General features: G+C 41.1%; 1 long non-coding RNA gene across 1 annotated transcript in view; it reads left to right on the forward strand.

Annotated features, from left to right (window-relative positions):
• Nucleotides 1-15,277, forward strand: part of LOC123581561 — a 170,301-nt gene extending 155,024 nt beyond the window's left edge. Inside the window, exon 4 of the long non-coding RNA XR_006703822.1 lies at nucleotides 14,422-15,277. This is a non-coding gene — a long non-coding RNA (uncharacterized LOC123581561). The remainder of the gene's footprint in view (nucleotides 1-14,421) is intronic.
• The last annotated feature ends 279 nt before the right edge of the window (nucleotides 15,278-15,556 follow it).

Below are 15,556 nucleotides of genomic sequence, written 5' to 3' on the forward strand. Positions count from 1 at the left end.
ACTCATGCTCTGTAAGACCTCACAGTTTCCCTGGGATGTGCGCCAATTTGATTACCTCTTTTTTCCATGCTTGGAAGCTGCTGTGTAGTAATCCTTTAACCTCTGCAAAGCCAGGGAAAATGTGACAGCAAAGACAATGTTCGTACTGGAGAACATTTTCCCCATTTCGATGTGGAAGCTCTGTTGCGTATTTACAAAGAGGGGTGCAGAGCTGTGTCACTTACAGTTGCTCGCCTGATCAGCTCAGAGTTCTGAATGGCTCCTTCCTTCTCCTCCTTCCTAAGGAAACTAGAGCATCCTCAGGAAAATGGCTTTGACTTCATGGCAACACCTTTGATCTTTAATATACTTAAGAATCTCTCTGACTTGTAAAATTAGTTTTTATATCTCTCCCCACTTTTGATTAAGCCTTGATAGGATGATCAACATGGTTTCAACTTCTTTCGGGTCCTTGAAATCAGCCTTGAAAAATCCTTGGTCCTACTACCTCTAGACTTCCCAGGCCAGGCCCCAAAGCCCCCTGCTTAATTCAGTTCATCAGTTTCTAAGAAGAGAGTGTAGACAGGCCCCAGGAAAAGAGAGAGAGAGGGGACTAATGGTTTTCCTATAAAGTTCTATTTTTTTCCCCTTTTATGGATTAAGTTGACTGATTGATTGACTGATTGATTTCTGATAAATGTGCTAGAGGTTGCCTAGGTATTCGCAAACAGATTTCCTCTTATCTGTGAACCCACTGCTAGACAATATTTCCCAGCCTTCCTGACAGTTACATATCACCCTGAGTGACTCATTTCTAGCCAATGAAAATGCAGGTGAAAGCGACATATACCATGTTTCAGCCTGCATTATAAATTTTTTTTTTCAACGTTTATTTATTTTTTGGGGACAGAGAGAGACAGAGCATGAATGGGGGAGGGGCAGAGAGAGAGGGAGACACAGAATCGGAAACAGGCTCCAGGCTCTGAGCCATCAGCCCAGAGCCCAACGCGGGGCTCGAACTCACGGACCGCGAGATCGTGACCTGGCTGAAGTCGGACGCTTAACTGACTGCGCCACCCAGGCGCCCCATCAGCCTGCATTATAAAAGCTTCCTATAAACTACCCCAGTCTCCCTCCTGTGTCCACTGGTAATAGAACTTGCTCTCCTAGTGAGATAGGGTCCCCTCCCTAAGGAAAGAAAAAAAATAAAAAGAAAACAAACAAAAAACCTCAAGGCAACCTGGTTACATGCATACATGACAACATCCCTCACGACCTTGTAACATGAAACCGCTCAATCAGACTACATGTTTGTATGTTACCATATATGGGAGACAAAGAAGTGAAAAATATATAAAAAACTGCGCCACGTGGCATTCGGGACTCAGTTCTTCGGGTACGAACCCAACTGAGTGGTGCTGGCCGTTGCTTCCTGGAAGGAAAAGCGTTGATGTCACGACTCTCAGTGTGGGAACCCTGCTACACTAGGAGACAGTGAAAAAACTAAATAGAGATACCCAGGTATGTCTCTGAATTCCCATTGGAAAGCCATCATTGAATACATTATTGGATTTTATGTGACTGAAAAAAAAGCACCCATAATGTCGAACCACTGAAGTGTGGGGGTTTCTTTGTTTCAAAATCATATGCCACCACCAGCTGTTATAGAAATCAGCACCTTGGTGTTGGCTTAAGTGGTTGGTTTCACGGTGGCAAGGAGAGAGATATATTAGGCCAGAAGAGAAAGAAGTTTGTTCTGTTGTGACAAAATAGTCTGTTGCTTTCAATTTGAGAAGGCAACCTAGTTGATTCCTTACTCTAGAGAAAGTGGTTGGAAAAAGTCAGAATAATTGTGTATCAAGTTATATTGACTTGACTTAGCATAGGATTAAAAGAGAGAGAGAGAGAGAGAGTGAGTTCAGTCAAGAATAGACTGCTTTCCAAACAGATGTCCGTGACAGTCAAGAACATCCAAAGACCCAAGGTTTTACGGTGTTGAAAAAGCAGGCTACAGCCAGACCTCAAACAGTAACAGATAAGATTGAAAGAGATGTTTAGTGACTAAAGCCCAGTAAATATTCTCATTTGAACTAAACAGCTCAAGTCTGAGGCAACCATTCCTGAACATGGCCCTCCTAAGTATTATTTCACATAGCATCAAGGTTATCACCATTAAGTTGAGACGAAGAGTAGGATTAGGTTTAAAAAGAAAAAAAAAAAAGATTAAAATAAAGTAAAATAAAATAAAATAAAATAAAATGGGAGAATTATGTCCACGAAAGGGCTTTGACTGTGGTTATAGGGACATGGAACCACTTAGAAAAAAATTGATCGGAAGTCTACAGAATTTATGAGAGAAATGAATTTTCAACGAATTCACCAGTGGAGGCTGAAAAGCCCTTGCCTGTCCAAGCTTTACATGAGCCCTGAAGCTTCCAAGTTGCACAAGTAGAAAAGAAGCTATGAACTGTGATCGACTTGCAAGGGGAGCATACTACCCCGTCCTCACTTGAGCTGGGACCAGTGAGGATGGCAGGCAAGGGGACTCTCCCCGGAAAGCCAGCAGCCGTGCTAGACACCTGGGTTTTAACAAAGGAATTTCCTGTACTGCTGGGACAGAGGGACCTCTGTTCACCAAGGATCACAACTGCTGAGAATCAAGGGCTCTCCCATCTATAAGAGCCTAGAGTGGTTTCATCCTGCCTTTTCGCCACCATTGTATTTTGTGTGTGTGTTGAAAGTGGATCGTAGATGCTTTGGCTTTTTTAGAGCACAGGTCTCTAGACTAGGAGGAGATAACACCAAATCTGGAGGATAGAAAGGCCGTATCGCCCAGAAATCCTGGATTTTCAACTGGGTGCCGTGACTGGATGTGATTTTAGGTTATCTTCCTTAGGTAGGGGCTGAACTTGTTCCCTACGTGAGACGATGAAACTGATAGTTGGTGACAGTTTCCTCTTCTTTTGTGGCTATCCAGTTAATAAACCTCATCTCTCAGCCTTCCTTACAGATGTGTAACATGATCAAGTTCTAGGCAATGTTACTAGTTCTAGAACTGAGCCATAAAAACCTAGATACTTCTACACATAAACTAATCTTTCCATTTCCCCTAAGCCTATGGCAGTATGTTTATATCTGTATATACCTGTTTTTCTCTTTTCACTAATCTGTCAGTGTAATAAATTCTAAAATAGTAGAAATAAGGATGTATACGGTGGGGGCGGGGGTGACTATCACAGATTTGGGAGGCCAGAGATAACATTAAGGATATTTATGTCTAAACTAAACAATGAAGGAAGAGAAGTTAGCTGAGCATCAGGGTCATGGGCAAGATACCATCCAAGCAAATGGAGTAGGGAGGGAGACCCAGAGACACAAAAAATCCTACATAGCAGAAAGTGAGAATCCCCCACCAATGTACTGTTAGTCCTTATGATGCCAGTGTCTTAAAATGCTTCTTCAAGTATCTCCATCTGTATTCCTGAGACTATCTCTGGTTGCTGGAACTGTCTTCTGCCCGCGTACAGAAGGCCAGAAGTGCCAAGGAACTGATGCCTTTCTCTCCCCAGGATTTGGTGTATGAGTACCCCAAATCCCTCACCTGTGAGATGGGTTGGCTACAAAGCTCATGTTCTACACTGGATAACAATAGTGGTAATGTGCTTAGTAATCCAGTCACAACTTCTTTCTGTGTCTCAAGTCTCTATTACCACACTGTTGCATCCTGAGATCAACTCTCAGTTAAAATTCACATGCCTGTGAATCCTTATCTCAGGGTGTGCTTTTGGGAGAAGCAAACTTTCATGCCGTAATTGAAGAGCTAAAAAAAAAAAAAAAAAGTCCAAATTGATTGAAAGAGGGAATACACTGACCGTTGAACAAATGGGGGTTAGAGGCACTAACCACTCGTGCATTCAGAAATCCACGTGTAACTTTTGACTCCCCAGAAACTTAATTACTAATAGCCTACTGTCAACTGGAAAGCCTTACCTGTAGCAGAAACAGTCAGTTAACACATATTTTGTATGTTATATGTGTTATATACTGTATTCTTTTTTTTTTAATTTTTTTTTTTAATTTTTTTTTTCAACGTTTATTTATTTTTGGGACAGAGAGAGACAGAGCATGAACGGGGGAGGGGCAGAGAGAGAGGGAGACACAGAATCGGAAACAGGCTCCAGGCTCTGAGCCATCAGCCCAGAGCCCGACGCGGGGCTCGAACTCACGGACCGCGAGATCGTGACCTGGCTGAAGTCGGACGCTTAACCGACTGCGCCACCCAGGTGCCCCTATACTGTATTCTTAAAAGGAAATAAGCTGGAGAAGAAGTATTATTAAGAAAATCCTGGGTGCCTGGGTGGCTCAGTCAGTTATGTGTCTGACTTCAGCTCAGGTCATGATCCCACGGTTTTTGGGCTTGAGCCCCACGTCGGGCTCTGGGCTGACAGCTCAGAGCCTGGAGCCTGCTTCAGATTCTGTGTCTCCCTCTCTCTCTGCCCCTCCCCTCCTTGTGCTCTGTCTCTCTGTCTCTCTCAAAAATAAATAAACATTAAAAAAATTAAAAAAAAAAAAAGAAAATCCTAAGGAAGAGAAAATACATTTATAGGACTGTATTTATCAAAAGAAAGTTGTGAATAAGTGGACCTGAACAGCTCAAACTTGTGCTGTTCAAGGGCCAACTGTATAAGGAAGAGAAATTATAAAAATGCGTATGGGAAGGTAACATTTGTACTTTATTTGAAGGGCATGTACATCCCACCGAATGGCTTGCTAAACAATAGGAATATAGTTAGACATTAGATTTGTGTTAGAAAAAGTACCAATCTGGAAGCAAGATTGGTTTGGTGACAAAGAGAGCAAAACCAGAAGAAGGGAGAAAAATTTGGAGCTTTTAAAAGTAACCAGATGGGGTGCCTGGGTGGCGCAGTCGGTTAAGCGTCCGACTTCAGCCAGGTCACGATCTCGCGGTCCGTGAGTTCGAGCCCCGCGTCGGGCTCTGGGCTGATGGCTCAGAGCCTGGAGCCTGTTTCCGATTCTGTGTCTCCCTCTCTCTCTGCCCCTCCCCCGTTCATGCTCTGTCTCTCTCTGTCCCAAAAATAAATAAACGTTGAAAAAATAAAATAAAATAAAATAAAATAAAATAAAATAAAATAAAATAAAAGTAACCAAGATGGAAATTAATAATAACTTGAATTTTGATCATGGACAAGTGGATGGAGAGGTAGGAGGGCTTGAGAGAGATTTAGATGAAGGTAGATCCGAACGAGGCTGATCAAACTGACAGGTTTGATAGAATGTGAAGAGCAAGAAAGAGGATTAAAACCAAGGAAATTCCTTGGGAACCAGAGAAACTGGATGGAAGGTGACAGTGTTTTCCAAAGCAGGAAATCTAAAGGTTCATCAAAACTAACTGAAAGGAGGTAAAAAATGCTCTGTTTGGCACATGACGAATTTGAGACACCAGTCAGATATGTAAATAGATGTATCTAGTTATCAGTGAGATTTATGGATCAGAAATTCAGGAAAATGATCAGAGATGGAGATAGAGATTTGAGTATTATTTAAATCTAGATGTTAATAGAAGCGGTAAGATGATAATATCCAGTGAGAACTCCCGGAGCAGTGGTTGATCGTATGCCTGCTCCCCAGAAGACAATTCTTTTTTTTTTCTTTTTCCTTCCTCTTACCACAATGAGTACAAAATAATTTATGGGTTTTATTTAGAGGACAGAGGTCAAATATGAAAGATATCTTGCCGGACAGGTGTTTAGTAATGTAGGTGAAACATCTATTTGTGATTATCTGAGCCTAGGACCTAAATAATTTTTTTTTCATAATAAATACAAAATTTATTTTGTAAATTTTTTATATGCATCGTATTTTTCAGGAATGAAACTATGTATATTGGAGATCGTTTTATTTACTTTTCTTTGGCTATTTGCTAAGAGTTATTCACTGTGATGCAATATGGTATCGCCAATGGCAATACGGGTCATGACATGTACGTTACCAATGTATTACCTCTACATGGGTTTGAAATTTCAGCTGTCGTAAGCACAAATATGACAGAGGTTTGAAACTTAGAAACATTAAAAGTTGTTCCATATTCTCACACACACAAACACATTTAATTTGTGTATCACAGAATGATAAGAAAATGGGAAACTGCTACCTTGATTTTCTTTTATATTTGAATTTCCAATGTTATGTAATTGAACATGATACTCTGCACGGGTTTCACCCACGACTACCCTGCCGCTCCCTGCATTACAGTTTATTTTTACGCTACGTTCCTTACGATGCTGTCTATTGAAGGGTATGGTCTCCAAGCCATTTTGAGTACTAGAAACTGAATTTTGAGATAAGCAGCAGATGTTCTGTGATCTCTTATCGCGTCATCCCGTGCCATAACATAGGGAATTATGTCAGCACTAAATATCAGATTTCCTCATTTTATCTTATTAGACTGTAATTTATATTCATATACGGAGATTAAGGATATTTCCCCCTTTGATTCAGACCTTTGACAATCGGTCTGGTTTGTATTTATCTTAATATTTTTAATCGAGTGTCCAGCCACACATCGAATTTTTTCAGTCCCTACACTTCTCGGTCATGATGTCTTCTCATCGCCCGAATTCGATTACATCCCAACATTTTGCATAGCTGCCACACAGAGCCTAACATCTTAATTCTCTTTGTCACAAAATCTTAACTTTTTTTTTCACAATCTTTACCTTCTTTCAAAATCTTAACTGGTCAAACCACACTTGCGGTTCAATGAACACTTTTATAAATACAAAGTTGTTTTCTTTTCACGGAGACATTAAGAAACAAAATTCCTTTTCGTTGATGTAGATATTTTGTAGTGCCTGCTTGGACAGCACGTAGACCAAAATTGGAACAATACAAAATAGATTAGCATGACCCTCAAACAACGGTGACGCACGCATCCATGATGCAGCTATTTTGTAAAAATTGATTCTGTCGGTAATTTTCAGGAGGCCATACTTACATATTTGAATCTTCGTTTTTCTGGGGGTGTTATTGTCGGAACCAATGATTAATGACAACCCTAACATAGACAGCAAGTAGAAATATTATTGCAGTGGAATCAAATTTTAGTGGTCACTGGTGAAAGAGATCATTGTATTCTGTTGCATCAAAGCTCATATTCGAAATGCCATTTCCTATAAAAGTTCTCTGCTCTATTTGGGGGGGAGTGGGGGCACTCAGGGGTCTTTCTGCTTTAAGTAGCATAGAAACACTATGATTTCAGATGGATGCTCCTGTTGGAAAGACTGTTTCTTTCTTCAGGGTCAGAGACATAAATGGTAACCCTGAACATATGGAGGGAACAGCTACATGCAAGATGGAACAGACGACAAATTACCACCTAAAATTATATTGCATGTTTATTTTTGAAGGATTGTTTTCTTGTGTTGTTTTTGTTTGTTGGTTTGTTTTTGGGGTTTTTATTTTGTTTTGCTTTGTTTTGTGTGTTTGTTTTTGGTTTATATCTGCTGCCCTCATTACCCAGAATGTTTGCATCGGGTACACAAGATTTTGCAGTGATTTTGAGGAGTCCTGTCACCTCAGGTTATCAAGCCAGTATTTCCTCAAGCTCTGACACTCTGTGACTCTATGACTCAAGAATTATTGTCATGCTCTCCCTCCCACGGATCCTTAGAGCAGTGAGAGGCAGAATATTCATATGAACCCATTTGGAAATTTGTCAAAATTCAAACAGACCATTACTGGCAGAGCTTAAATTTGCACAAAGCTTTTTTCTCCCCCTCCTATTCACTCTAAAAAAAAAAATCAATTCTTTCCATTATACCATGCAGCTATTCTATATGTTTCCACAAGCACTGAAGCCATGTGTAATGATTAGCATGTCAGAGCAAAAACAGAATCTATCAGGGTAATAATTTTTTTCTCGTGTATTCTTTTTATTATTTTTGATTACATGCAAACTACGTGAGCACTTCACTAGTTATCTATCTATTGCTAAACAAATTACTCCCAAATTCGTGGCTTAAAACAATACTCCATTCTTTTCTCGTTAGTTCTGCAGTCAGGGAGCTGGGCAGGGCTTAGCTGGGTCCTCTCACAAAGCTGCTGTCATAAGGTTCAGCTGGAGCAGGATCTGCTTTCAAGCTTGCTCGGTGGTTGTTGAAAGGATTTAGTTCCTCTAGGCCTGTAAGTTTGAGGACCTCACTTCCATGCTGGCTGCTGGACTGGAGCCGCCTCACCACCTGACTGTGGTATGTACGCTTCATCCTTATGCTGTGCTCTCCTCATTCACAGCAAGTCAGCCCTGAGTGAAAGGGAGGTGAATACACAAGGGTGTGAACAGCAGGAGTTGGGGATCATTGGGGGCCATGTCAGGATCTGCCCTCCACAAATGGACTCATGTTACATTGATTTGTGCAACTCACATCTCATAAATTCTCTCAAGAGCAACTTGATTGCTGCATGTATGTGGTTTGTGGGAGAAACTGTTTATTCATTCACGTACATATACCTTTTGACAAACCCTGTACTGGAGGCTCAGAATCCAGGAGTGAATATCCGATCCTTGCCTCAAAGGGGCTCAACTTCTGCTGATGGCTGGAGATAGACATATGAGCAAGATTCTGAACAGGGTAATAATGGGGGGTGAGCAGTGAGAGGCAGAACCTTTCCATGCCTAACATACCCATATTGTATAATTTCTCCACTGTCGTGGACTATGAGTCTGGAGTTCTATCCTGTCCAGCAGGAGAGCAGACACAGAATTGAACACAAGAGACGCTAATGTCCAGGAGGAGACAAGAGCCCTGGACAGGGGTTTCATCTCTGTATTTATTGATCTCACAAGATACTATCCATGTGGTAATTGTGAAGAAAAGAAAATATTACACACATGGCGAATGTGAAGAAAACAAGATCTTACACACGTGAACTTGAAGAAAACAATTAGATAGTAATCATTAACTTGTATGTGTAAGAAGCAAAGGGTCTGGGAGGCAAGTGGGGTTTGTAATCAAGGTACCTTAGTATATTGGCATCAGATGGAAAGTAATTTCTTGCAGGTGTTATAACAAGTTACTTGTGATCCTATTACAATATCTCGCTAGCTAACCTTGGGCATTTTCACCCTATGGTGGTGACTTTCCTCCCTAAGCTTTTTTCTAACTCATTTATGTAAGTAGAACCTATTGCCCACAGTTCCCATTTTTGGTTTGTCTTTGTCTTCTTAAGTTTACATGCGAGAACCATCATGACGAGTTTCTGATCCTTCTTTTGCTGTCAGGTGGTTTGGAGGGTGATTCTTTGCCTGATTGATGAATACCAGTGATGGAGATCATGGCCATCAGATGAAAATCAGGAGTATATGCAGTATCATCGTGTTGTAAGAGGACGCCAGCCTGGTTAGACAGGCGCTTAAGGCTTCCCCATATTATATCAGGGGCAAGGGCTTGCATTTGTGGAGTGGCTTCAGGATGAGGAGTCAATGAAGAGGCTTCTTCAATCTTGAAAAATGGGAACAGTAGTTGCTCATTCAGAATCCTCTGGAAGTCATGGTTGTTTGGAAGACATTCTGCCACGCCATGAGATGGCTTTACTAATCCACAGAGGCCGGGAATCTGAAAGAACACAAGCATATCCTTGACCCCACGTGAGAAGTTTAAACAAGCACCATAGGATGAGAGGGTTTATCTAATTTAGAAGAATGTATCTCAGCTGCAGGTATTCCTTGAAGGTCAAGATTTAAAATCTTAATAGTGATCCTAGCATGATCGAGGAGAAGTTGAGGTTGTCATGTAGACAGCCATGGGTAATCCTCCCCCATTTTTTAAACATAATTTTAAGTTTATTATGTGCTCATCCTACAATTGCTTGGCCTTGTGGATTATAAGGAAATTTAATTTTCTCTGCCATTTCCTTCTGCCTTTGTTTCCCACATCCTTCCCCCCTGGACAATTCTGACCCTTAAAATCTTTAAGGCTACTGAGGGTAGATGGTCTTCTCTTCTGTAACTTCTTACTGCTAAATAGGGGGCATAGAAATGTACCCACCTATGGGTCAACATTGATCAGTTGGGGTAAGTATAGGGGAGTTATGAAAGGGAAAGATAGAGTTCAGGGAAAATGGAGCCTCTTTGTGTAGAAAGGGTCATCTGTCTACTGGAAATTATAGGGGTCCAACAAGAGTCACAAAACTATGACAAAAAGACTCATGATTAAAAGATCTGATGCAATTGACAAGGAAATTCAGTTGTTTCTGTAGCACATAACGCTTCAATAATCATAATATCAAGTGATAACCTTATACCAAAAATTATGAAAACTAGGATTTGCATATAATCTCTAGAATAGTTATAACATTTACTCAAATGTAACCGAAGGGTTATTATTTGTTTGACAGTGCTTCCAGAGTAACTTAACATACCAAAGAAGCCTAATTGGTCAAAAAGACTTCATTTATAATTTAAGTCTTGGGAAATGTGTTTTAAAAAAAAGCCTCAGAAAGCTACAAAGCACAAAGCATATTTACCATCAGACCCAAATATCCATAGAATATGGCCTCTGCAATAAGAAGCCAAAAGCAGATAAGCCTTGTTTAGTAATCAATGCTTTAGTATCCCATCCTGTTTAGAAAAGGCCTAGATGTCCAATGAATTCAATCCCAATTTATCATGCAAGCAAAACTTTTTTGGTTACTAAAACCTTTGAAAGCTATCTCAACAATTATCCATGATCACTATGAGACAAAGTTAACCATTACATTAAGTCATAACATGAGAATATTTCACCTTTGGTAAACAGGTCTATTTCAAACCAACAAACTTATGCTTGGGTCCACCTAAGACAATTTGTTCCCCATGGTTAATTTTTACCTGGAACACTGGTGGGGAAATCTGAAGTGAGTGGTCTTTGCTCCATGACATCTCAGAGACCATGTTTAAGGGTTGGGAAAAGGTTTCTATAGGTAACAATATGGCTCACAGTTCTGATTAGAACTGGGCCCGGTGTATAATATATGTTCCCAGTTTCTTCCAGTTTTCCAAAGGCCTGAAGCCTTGTGAGTTTTCCCCGAGGCATCTGTGAACACTGCAAGGGCATTCTTAGTAGGTTGTAGCATCTGGGTAAGGATGTTGTCAGAGGGCATCTTTTGTTCCTTTAAAAGGTTATATTTTCTCCAATGACAAAACGGGGAATCAGTGTTCTCTGGATATAGGGGTGCCAAAGGGCTGGCTGAAAATAAAGAGGCTTAGGTTCCTTGGAAATTTTCTTTAAGTTTACTTTGGGTGAGTCTATATCTTCATAAACATCATACACACTCAGGGGGATAATGGCCATAGGGACAATAGACCACAGAACGTTAGGGCCTTCCGTATGGTGTGCCATTGGTGTTTCACCTATTCATTCCCAAATGTCTAGATTGAAGGTTCCTTGCTAAGGAAACCAAGGACAGCATTAGTGAATGATCATTAGTAATTTAAGGAGTGCTATACGAATGTATTGTTTCTGTTTCGGAGATAGGGAGTCTCCCATATGATTCTTTCAAAAGTTCCATGGCAGCGAATCCTAATATAGCTTCACTTTTCTCTTACCTCGTCAGGAGAGATTGTAGTCATGTGCACTTTTTTCTTTTTTAGAGGTCTAGTCGTTCCACAGCATTCTGCAGTCCTTGAGTTACATGGGCTTCTTAGTCATGTCAGCTTATAGTCATGTCACCTTCTTAGCTACATCACCTTCTTAGCCACGTCGCTTTCTCGTCACTTCGGCTTCACGTCAGGGTCACCGTCTGTTGCAGACTATGAATCTGGCGTTCTCTCTTGTCCAGCAAGAGAGTGGACACAGAATTGAATACAAGAGAGGCTAAGGTCCAGGAGGAGACAAGAGCCCTCAGCAGGGGTTTCGTCTACGCATTTATTGAGCTCTCAAGATCTTGCAAACGTGGGGAACGTGAAGAAAACAAGATTTTACACATGTGAACATGGAGAAAACAATCTGACAGTAATCATTACCTTGTATGTGTAAGCAGCAATGGGTCTGGGAGGCAAGTGGAGTTTATAATCAAGGTATATTAGTATATCGACATCAGATGGAAAGTAATTTCCTACAGGTGGTATAACAAGTTACTTGTGATCCCATTACAATATCTCGCTAGCTAACCTCAGGTGTTTTCACCCTGTGGTGACAGCTTTCCACCCTAAGCTTTTTTCTAACCATTTATGTAAGTAGAACCTATTTCCCCACACGCCACATCCATGGCCTTCTGTTAGGCAAGCAATAACATCATTTTGCTCTTAAAATTTGGTTTAGTCAGTCAACCATCAGTGGTCAGTCCTTACTCCCTTGTAGTGAAATGGGAGCAAATGGGATGATTGTAAAACTATGGTACGAGTCTGGCCAACTGGCCCAAAGAAAGGAGTGGTCACATCCACAATGGAGAGCAGTAAGGAAAGGTCTTCGGAAATGGAGTGAGATTTGAGTCTTGAAAGTCAATATCCCAGTTGGATGGGTGGGTGTATATGGTTGGTGGTGCCATTTAGCAAGGCAAGGAATACATGGAAAGAAGCAGGTTCAGATGCAGTGTGAAATATGATCTTAATAGTACATTAATCAGTGTTTGGATGGAATATATAGAATCCATGCTATTGAGTTAAACTTAAAAAAAAAAAAAGACTTCATAAAGGCTCCTGCACAATTCCTAGAAGGGCTCAAGAAGCTGCTCCCAAACTGAGGCATCACAGGTCAACTTCCTACATGAGAAAAAAACATTCATTAGCCTGCCTCTCGGGAAATTCCACGCATCATCGATTCCAACATTTGAACTTGTCTCACATCTGTGGCTGCAATTGTAGGAATGTTGGGAAATTCAGTCTGAGGGGTTTCCAGCCCTGTTAGAAGGGCATCATGGGGATGATGGGAGCCATTTCTTAGCATCAGTCACATGTTTACTTTGATATGTTGTTTGAAGTGCGTGTGGGACACCCTTGTGGAGAAGCCCAGAAAGGATCAGCTAGCCAGGGGCAACCCACATGCAAGAGATCTGGTGTTAGCTGAAACCCTGAAAATATGTATCACCCAAAAAGAATGTGGGAACCAACAAAGGCTCCTAACAACTCTCTTTGGTACTGTCTATTCATTTTTAGAAAGAGCCAAGAACATTAGAACTCTTAAGTTGCCAAGAACCAATTAGAGCATCTATTTCAACTTTAGTCTAATATTTGAATTTGTTGGCTTCCTGGGTAAATTAATGAGTAATTACACTGAGCTTAATATCTTTTAAAACAACCCACCCCATTGTCAGACAATGTGCTGTCTCTGAAACTGTGTTAGATTCATCCGAGATTATTCTCCCCCAAACCTCCACCCATTCATTCTTTTTTTCTGTACTGGGAGCTGCACAGAATATGTTTGTGCCCCATTTCCTTCAAATGTCTATCAAAATTTATAGGGAATTCCTAATACCACGAGCCCCTCTTTGGATCACAAGCCATAAGTTGCTTCGAATGCTTGGCAAAACTTTCTGGAAAGAGACAGTGAAAATCCTAGAGGATTTTGTTTCCCGGTGTTCTGTGGCTCCCCAGTGCTCTGAAACGATTCGTGAAGCTTGATCACCATCACCCTCACCCCCAGCTTCACCAGCCCCTGAACCCACCTAAGGCATCTCACTGACTCCCACCTCCCTCTGAGCTGGCTGACAGGCGTCGCCTCTGCTTACCCCAGATCAGCCATGCTGTAGGTGGATCTGTACCTTTCCCCCATGACTTTTCTTGCCACTTTCTCCGTCTCGATTTCTTCATCTGAAGCGTCTTCGTTCCTGGACAGTAGCAGCAAACCCAGAGAAAATCTGATGCCTGTAAGTGAAGAACCTCAGAGCCAGATAAACACAAAGAAATAGATCTCAGGATTCCACGTTTAAGGATATCATTTTGAATTTTAAAATCTGACCAGCAGATACCAGGCACACCTGAGTGTCTGATGCCACTAGGAGGCACAGTAAGAAAAGGCAGCCGAGGTCTGGAAAAGCAGACTGATCGTAGATGACGTCTCGTTAAAAGGAATTGTTTTGCAATGGTGATTTTGTAGCACAGTGAAGCTAATGATTCCTAATCTGCTGTGCAACAGAGGTACTGTGCTAGAGCTTTCATTTACTGGTTTGATTTAACACCTAAGAGTAAGGTAACTGTTACTCTCTCTTTATCATAGACAAAAAAAATGAAAGCTCAGAGCTGTTAGGTAACATGTCTCCGTATTAATTAATTCATCCATTAGCAGCGCTTTTTATGATATCGCACCTGAGAAGCACGGCAGGATACAAGATTAAGATCCTTTTTGGTCTGTCCTGTCACCCAGCGCATTAATAGGACCAGATTTAGGTTCCACCAAAAATTCTTAGGATGCTCTAACTTTGTATTTTGTTTTGCTTCGTCTTCTCCAGGAAATTGCTTTCCCTTGTCATCGCATCAGTAAATCTCCATCCAAAACAGGATAGCGTCGCACCTGGCAGATTTTGATTCTCAGCTTACCTTCCTCTCTATTCGGCTCATGCAGGTTTGGGGCATCGGTGTCGAGCAGGAGCCTTTAGAAGAGGGTGTGATTGCTTTCATCAACTTCTGAGCTAACCCACATCCCTCATGCCTAGAGTGGGGAAAAGGTCGGGATTGATTAAGTGCCAGGTGATAAACCTGACAAGACAGCTGGGACATTGTTTAGGAAATTGGAGTTGCAATCTCACTGCTAGTGACTGCTTGTTGATTGGCTTAAAGAATGTAATGATTTCGAGAGGTCTGGAGTCTAGAAGCCTTGACCCACTGCCTGGCATTTTTGCAGACTCGTTTTACAGATGCATTAATTGAGACCCTAAAGGATGGAATAATGAAGTGTCTTTCCCAAAGTCAGAGAGAAAATTAGTGACAGTAGATGGGCCAGAATTCAGAATTGTGAAGTGTTATATCCAAACTCACCACCTCCCCCTGCCCCCACCACACACGTGCACACGCACACACACACACTCCAACTAGACCCTCTCCTTCTCTGAGAGATAGCATCCTTCACGGAGGTACATTACCCACAGGTAAACATCAGATCCAATGGCCAGAATCTGGTTGGTGCTGTCCATTAAGCGGTGACCTTGGCGTTCTCTCCTAGAAACTAGAATTGTTAGTGGGAATGTTGTTGTACCTACTCATTTTCCTATATCACATGCTTCCATCATCTTATTTCTCTTGACCAAGTGGGACATTAGACCGCTTGGAAAATTTTTACAAATGCATATTGTATCCATGTGTGCAGTACGAGCCCTGTTTCAAATATGTATATACATTGGCAACCTCTCCTTTTCCTTTCAGGAAGTTGGAAACAGATGTTTCAGCTAAACTAATAACTGTGCTTCTGTATTTGTGTTTGGAATTCAAAGAACTTCCATCCAGTGGATTAAAGTCAAATTCATATAGTTTGCCTGATGAAGCGAAACAATAACACGTTTGATAAATGTAGGAAGTTTTTGTCATTGGAAGATATTCTCATTTGCTTTTTTTTTTATTTTTTTTACCTTTATTTATTTTTGAGAAACA

Source organism: Leopardus geoffroyi, chromosome A3 (assembly GCF_018350155.1).
Source record: "Leopardus geoffroyi isolate Oge1 chromosome A3, O.geoffroyi_Oge1_pat1.0, whole genome shotgun sequence".
NCBI lineage: Eukaryota > Metazoa > Chordata > Mammalia > Carnivora > Felidae > Leopardus > Leopardus geoffroyi.